This window comes from Morone saxatilis, unplaced genomic scaffold (genome assembly GCF_004916995.1).
Source record: "Morone saxatilis isolate NCDOM2014 unplaced genomic scaffold, NCSU_SB_2.0 Contig12, whole genome shotgun sequence".
Classification (NCBI taxonomy): Eukaryota; Metazoa; Chordata; class Actinopteri; family Moronidae; genus Morone; species Morone saxatilis.
This window is the reverse complement of record NW_023339674.1, coordinates 5,119,645-5,127,559: the sequence shown is the minus strand read 5'-3', so window position 1 is coordinate 5,127,559 and position 7,915 is coordinate 5,119,645.

The window sequence follows — 7,915 nt, the reverse complement described above, 5'->3', positions numbered from 1 at the left end:
CCACGGACTCAAAAGACTCCAGCCTGAGACCAAGTACAGAGCCAGCCTTCTTGATGATTTTATCAAGTCTGTTGGTGTCGCTGGCGATATAGCGATTTATAAGAGGTGGTGGCACATTTGCAGAAGTGGGCGGTACAATTCTCATGAACCTCCATCTTATGTAAGAAGGTGAGTCTGAACAGCTAGTTGAAAATCATATGTCTGACATACGCAGTCCTTAAAAAAACAGTTGACTTATTTCACAGTTTCTGGGCTGGTAGGCACTCCAGATGCCCGAATATATGTGCACAAGCACTAAAAAACCCTTTTCCTTTATAGTATTATGTGAAGTATCTCATAGTTTTGACTTACGGTGAGTATTTCTATTGACATTTTATCCATTGTAACATACTGTTCATCTTGTGATTGGGAGATAGAAACATAGTTAAAGAAGAATAATAAAGTTCAATGTAATTTAAACAATAAAAAAACAATGTTAATGCACCTAAAACAACATGGTTGTTATACATTACAATTCGTGATCACTCATGAACAAATACATCCATCACCATTGTACAGTATCAGGAGAAACATTAATCTCCTCCATATTTTATTTCCTCCTGGAGAATATCAGCTGGCGCCATTTAAAAAAAAAATCCAATTCAACTAAACATGCAGATTTCCTGTTATTGAGGAGGATTTCATTACAGCAAAGTAATTCACTCCTCTGTGATGGCTAGTTTGGAAACACATGTAGACTGAAGAGCTGCAGCGTGCCCATCAAGGAGCTAAATTGGCAAATGGTAGCTTGACTTTTTCCAGCCATAGGGGAAGTATTTGTGGGAAATGAGGTGCTTTATCTCATGGCATGCCTCACATTCAGCCAAAATGTGTGAGCATTAGTGTTGGTCTGGATTGCGACTGAGCAGTGTTTTATGATTAAGGCTGAAGAGGAATCACTGAAAAGGATTTGACAAGTGGAAGCTTGGTGTCAAGCCTTAAAAAGCCTGTCCTTCCACACCGTTGTACAGTGTTTCATCATCTGTGGTTTCATTTAATCTGTTTCATCTGTCATCCCATACACCATGAAGGGGTAATGCTGGAAACATAACACAAGTTTCATGTCAGTGAAAATAATGGCAAGACTTTGAGTCAACACTATAAAATCAACGTCAGGGAACAGGAAAAACAGAGTTATGATTGATGAAATATCTCCCCCACTTTGGACTGGGGAAACAGCTTTTATTTGATTGTCAAGGAAGTTTTAAACACATGACCTTTGAATGGACAAATGTTCTGTTGCATTATCACTTAAGGTATGTTTACCTGGTGGGTTTGTGTGGTAGGTAAGCCCTGCATCTGTCAGCAGGTGATTGATGTCCACTGTAACAGGCAGGTGCTGTGTGGAGAAAATAGCCGTACGGGAGGGTGGTTTTTTTTTTGAGGAGGAAACCTAATTTGACTTCCGGAATATAGCCTGGGGCAATATTAAATTAATTGAGAGCAAGTGAATAGCAAGCAGTTATGTTATTACTGAGGAAAATGACTAATTGTCAAAAATGCACAAAATTAATTTCCTTTAATAGGTTACTCAAACGGCAGCAAGTTACTTCTCAGTTGCCTGCATTGTTGCTAGGCCTCGAGCTTTCCATTCTCGCTAATATGCGGTTTAAAACAAAGGCAGATTTAAAAATTTGTAGTAATTTCTGATACAATAGGTAATTGATTTCCAATAGAAATAAACATAAGCAGGCTTCTCATTTCGAGGTGAAAACCATCAAAGTTTGTATCCTAACCAGTTAATGATCCATGTAGAAGAAATGGAAATTTGAAGCGGCTTTGCATTTTGCATGTGAATTTTAGCACGAGTTAGTCCTAGTATTACATAGAACATGTAAAAAGCAGTGCTGCAAATTTAACTGACACATTTTCTGACAGAAATTGTGCTGATAATAAAATTAGCTGGAGTGATCAATTTGGGGTTGAAACTGGGCTTAATTTGTACGATCAATATGTACACATCAAGATTTATTAGTCACAATAAGAACTCAGTCTGCGAAAACAGTTGTACAATGGCTTCTGTAACCCTAAAAGAAGCTTTATAAAGTCTGGGAAAATAACCTTAGCGATTTGACAAAGTAATCTCAACTCAAGGTCTACTTTCAGTTAAATCTCAGACTACACAAATAAACCTATTTTAGGAACAGGGGGCATGCAGTGGAGTTATTTACCAGTTACCTGGAACTACTGCAACACTTCCCCTTACATCCACAATAAAGTACTTTCATCCAGTGTGGAAGACTGAGCCAGTGAGTTTAAATCCTAAATCCAGAAGACTTTCATATGAATATAATTCATAATAAAAAGGGGTGTCTATTCGGACAGCAGCTCTAACTCTCCACTATCCCTTTCTATGTATTTTTCCATCTGAGAGACCCTGTCTGTCATAGCTGGTGGACTGGTGGTGCTCGCAGGTCGTTATGGCTCGTAGACCTCTTGGTGGGAAACGCTGGCCCTAATATCACGCTCCACAACACTCTCAATACCCCGCAGCTTTCTGGAGAGCTTCACTTCATCCTCAGTGCTCAAACAGTGCAGCATGTGTTCCTCTTGCTCACTCACTAAAGATCAATGTCAGCTGAGGGAAACACTTACCAGAGTAAAATTTGAATACTCAGACCTCTGAAGCCTATACATTGTAGCTACAAATCCAGGTTTTCTAGTGACAGACTTGCTGTCAAGCTTAAGGCACAACATTTCTGCCCCTGTTTTTTTTCCTCTGATACCTAGGTGTCTTTAAATGAGCGGCTCTATGTGTAATCTGTGAGCAGAAACAACTGTCACGCTTGAGCTCACCTTGCCTTAACCACAAAGTACCTGAGGTCCCTTCAGCAATCATGTTAAGGCTAATTGAACACAGTTATAATTACAGGAGATTTTTTTTCAGTCTGTTTCAATTTAGAACAGTCCATTTCCTGCCTCTGATCGATCCAGTTTCTTCCCCCCGGTGGTACTGATGACTGTCGTTGAAAACCAAACGCACACAGTAGCTCACGGATTCAAAAAGCAGATACTGCTTTATGACCCCCCCTTTCTAGCTTTCTCTCTCTCCCCTCTGAGTAAACACCAGCGAACCATCCATCAGTTAAGGATAGAGAGATCACTGGAATAGAGAGATCTTTTCTTTTGGCAGAAATGGGATTTTACAGTAAATCTCATTCGTAATCCTTTGGAGGAACGGAAGGATGGTGCAGTATGTCAAGGTAGCTTCAATTTCACTTACAACCACTTTCTCCTTATAACTGAAGAAAACATTTCATACACCGGTGTCTACTGTACATTATGATTAATTCAGATCTGTGTTGCGTACATCTAACTGTGCCTCTACTGTACCTTTGATTTTATCTGCCAAGGTTTAGAGATACACATCCCTGAGATTTTGGCCTCTACCCCAAAAACATTTACACGCTAAGCTTTGGCAGCTATTGTACATTAGTATTCGCATTTTAGCTGAACTATTACATCCAGAGCCAAGGCTATTTCCACGCAACCTTTTCCTTGTCTGTTCTGTTGTGGTGATGAGATATTAAACAAGCATTCATAGTGTTGGTATAATTTCACAAGCTTGGTTGGGGACACTTCTCGATCAGCTTGCTCTCATTGGCTATTGCTGCTTTCTACACAATATTCCACTGCTTTTTACACTACGGGATTACATTTGGTATTTTCACTGAAGGGAAATATTTGTGGTCACAGGATGTGACAAATTAAAAGAAACCACTCCATCCAGAGACCACTGTGCTCACCACCACCAACATCACCTTTTTATCATCTCCTCCCTTAAACACTTACTTATTTGTTCCCCAATCTGCTCATCCATGGAGAAGATTAGATAAGACTGGAGCTGTTGGTGGCATGTTGCTCAGCGGTAGCCACCTCTCAGCGGCCTGGGGTCCTCCTTATCGTCCCCTCAGGTTAGCCGGTGATGTCCAGGCCCAGGCTGCAGCTGACAAATGAGCAGAATCCTGCAGAGCCAATGTCATCTGTGGGTTCATGTCAAACCCTGTCAGCCTCCATCTGCTCAGGATGCAAGACCTATATTTATCCTCCCTTGAAATGTCTCTCTGGGCATATGTCTTTCTGTCAGCTTATGTGGGTGTTTGTGTATCCACCTGAAACTCTGACTGCCTTTTCTCTGCTTGCTTACAATATACTGTGCCACCTGAGGCCAGTTCTTCCATTACACTCTTACTTTGAGGGCTGAGAGCAAGTTCAACATTTTTGGGGGACTCGCTTTTTGAGTTAAAGCTAGGGTAAGTAATGTATTTCAGTAATAAGCCTACCTGCACTCTCTATTACTGTGCATAACTGAGGTCTTTCACAAGGCTAGGCAGATGCCAAAGCTACTGAGCTAGTCCCACAAGAAAATTTCCAGTTATGAACAAAAAGAGGTTGGATAAAGCAAGAGGTCAAAACAGAATGGTGTGGCTTTTGAACTATGGTGAGGACTGAGGGAGTTGTAGGGCCTGAAAAGTGACGCCAAGTTGCTTTATTTCTGTTGAACAGGTAGTTTTCTGACCTGAACTGTGTATCATGTAGAACTATGCATGAATGAGACATAAGGTAGTCGGATGCAGCATGTGATGACCACGCACAGTGTTGGGTAGACACTGATTACATTTATTTAGGATTATGTAAGCAGATTATAAAAAACAACTGTAACCAGAATGGTTTGTCCATTGTGGGCTACTGTAGAAACATTGTGGTTCAAGAGGACCCGCTCTCTCAGCGGCTCATTCTAAGATAACAAAAACGTAACAATTCTTATTTTCAGGTGATAATACACAAATGAAAACATTCCTATGAATATGATCTCCTAAATGTTGCATGCTGGACCTTACCCTAAGTCTTATTTAAATGATCTACATATCTATCTAAATTAAGGTAGACATGATCGTCCTAACTAATGATATGTATTCGCTTCATGTCATGCCTAACAACGGCCCTTAGCTGTCCTTAAATCACTGTAATTTAAGATTTAAAGATGACAGGCAGCAAAGAGCCACCGGTCTGATTCTGACCCGTGGCCGCTGCAGCAAGGACTCAGCCTTGGTACATGCGGTGCACCCTCTACCAGTAATGCTACAGGGTGCCTCAAGTGCTGATGAATCTAAGCTCAAAGCTAAGCTTAAAGTTGAAGATTGGGTGATAAGCGGGTTCCATGAATCCAAAGAAAGAATAAAAGAAATTGATTTTCTGTCATTTCTTTGGCATGCAGTGTGACTGTCTAGTCTGTACTTTTCTACAGATCGGATCTACATGCTTCATGCAGGCAGAAGACACCATGACATCAACAGTTCATTAGGCTACTGTATGTATGTATGTGTGAGATGTAGAATTGTTATTCTGTTCATCATGTTCCTTCCGACTCAAGCATAGCCGCCACCTTCCAGCAACATGCAGGTTGGACTCTGATGAATTTTTTTTTTAACAATGTCTTAATTAAGTAGGTGAAATGAAAGGCTATTTTTAGATATAATGAGAAACATTTTCCCTTTGGATTATTAATGCATTACAAAAAAGACTAAATGTAATTTTCAACCAGAGTGAAAGCTAGAAAGCCAGATCAATGAAGCACCTGTGAGGATATCATCTTGCTGTAGATAAATGGATGTTATGCCTCTCTGATTCCACAGAAACAGCTTGCATACAGTTATTACTGTAGTGTAAGGCAGCCACTTAAATATGTAATTAATACAAGCTAAATGGAAGGAAAACTGTTGGAATCCCTCAAGAGCTGAATCCCTAACATCAGTGCCATTAACTGTCTCTGGAGTAAAAGACTTCAGATTTAACTGTCCATCTGATACACTCACTTCACAGGGAAAGCAGTCGAAGAGCTAGTTACTGCTTGATATATGGGATTTTTCACAAGCAGCTGTTTGGGGGGCGGGGGGGTCGCATCAGAGCATTATAATGTTTGTGATCATATTAGTCAGAGATGATGTCAGTTGTGCCAGCAGGCCGTGAATCAAACCAAAAATGTTTCAGGCAGCCTCAGGAGGCTTGTTGCCCGATCCCAAACAGTGAGCTTTACTTAAAAATAATGAATCCAGAAGAAATATTAAATAAATCAAAAATAAATCAAGCTGAGGAGAAGTTTAGAAGAAGCCTGTGTTTTCCTGGAAGATGAACAAATCGAATTAAGAAAGGTGTTGTTTGTAAACCTGCAATATAAGAGTGTTTCAAAGATGAGCGCGAAGAAACATGAATACTGATATCACTTTTATAGACTGTTGTTTTCTCTTCTCTTGTCTGACCTTGCTTTATAAATCTAGTCTCATAAGTAACACCTTGAGGCTGTGTTTGTTTTCATTACAAGGGTGACTGGGCAGAGACTTGAAGCAGCTCTCAACCTACTGACAAAAGGCCAGAATATTTTACAATAGCCCAGTGCCTTACACCTGCTTTATTGGACATCAATAATGTAATAATAATGATAAATAATAACTTATTGCCCATAGGTGTGAAACTGAGCCTGAGTGTTGGATTGGGCACCTGCATGTGAACAATCCTTTGCTTGCACTCAGTGCATGCTGGGATAGATCTCTAGCTCCATGTGACCCTGAACAGGAGTAAGTAGGTTTGGAAAATGAATGAATAATACAACTAAGGGATGTTGAGGTTCTTCCAGGAGACACTGAATACTTCTCCAGCCAAATGACCTGCCAAAAGCTCAGAGAATCCAGCAGCAGATGTTGTGAATAAAAAGTTAGTAGGAAAAGTGCATTGATCACTTGGCTGGCTCCATTTGGTTTGCAAAATAAATAAGAGCATGTGGGAAAAATGAGGACAGGAGATTGTAGAGTGGCTCACGAACAGCTGCAAATCAAAATGATTCATTTAATTTAGAGGCAAATTAAAGCATCATATCAGGAGTAGTGGCTGGATGGGCCACACTGCCTGGTAAACCTCAAATTACTCCCTTATCACCTGACCCTGCCAAATGATTTGCTGGAGTAGAATATGAGCACACTGGAAAACTTTTAAAATGTTGATTATTTGATGTTATCTTCATGTTAAGATAACTTTTTTATACAGGGAAGATTTGCTGAACACACATGCTCAGGGGCAAATAGTGTGGTTTGTTGGACTCTCTCCCAGGTGTAATCGTATGTAACGTCTACTGAAAAAGAGAAAGTCCAATTATGATGATAGGCATGTTAACCATCATAAGCTCTGATATGAAATGTAATAATTTCATGTCAGCTGGACTCGACCACAAAGGACACTGGGGTGAAATAACCTTAATTTTGTATCAATATTCAGACAGTGAATCAACTGGCACGTAACTGCTGAAAATCCTGGAGTTAAATGTCCTGTGTTCAAATGTTCAGCCATGAATATTACATTCTCGCTAATTCTATATCAAAATATGTTCCCAAATTCACTGAGGCTAAAACCTGTGTGAAATGCAAATGAACCAGCTAAAACCATACACACACTCAAACTGGAGATAAGAGCAATAATTGAAGTTGATGCAAACTGGATGCGTCAGCAGAAAGTCCCTCGTGTATCTGGATTCTCAGACCAAAACCTGCCAACCATCACTGACTCCAAACCCGCCACCCCCACTCATCATTTTCCTCTCTTTAACCTTCATTAGCTACAGCAGTTGCAAACCTTTTTTTGTCTGATGTTGTATATAAGTTGATATTGTAACAATATATTTTTCATGCAACTGAACTGTCACTGTGGGTTCGGCCAGGTTTGCAATTCTATACGCTACTACTGCCCAGTCCCTCAAGGATTTTGCAGGCTTTTTTGGGGATTGTTGTGGCCTAAAATGCCTGATTTCACAACAGTGTTTCTAAAATATTGCAATGTGTGATGTTTTAGGCATTGAATGATGGCTTGAAACTGCGGGATAAAGTGA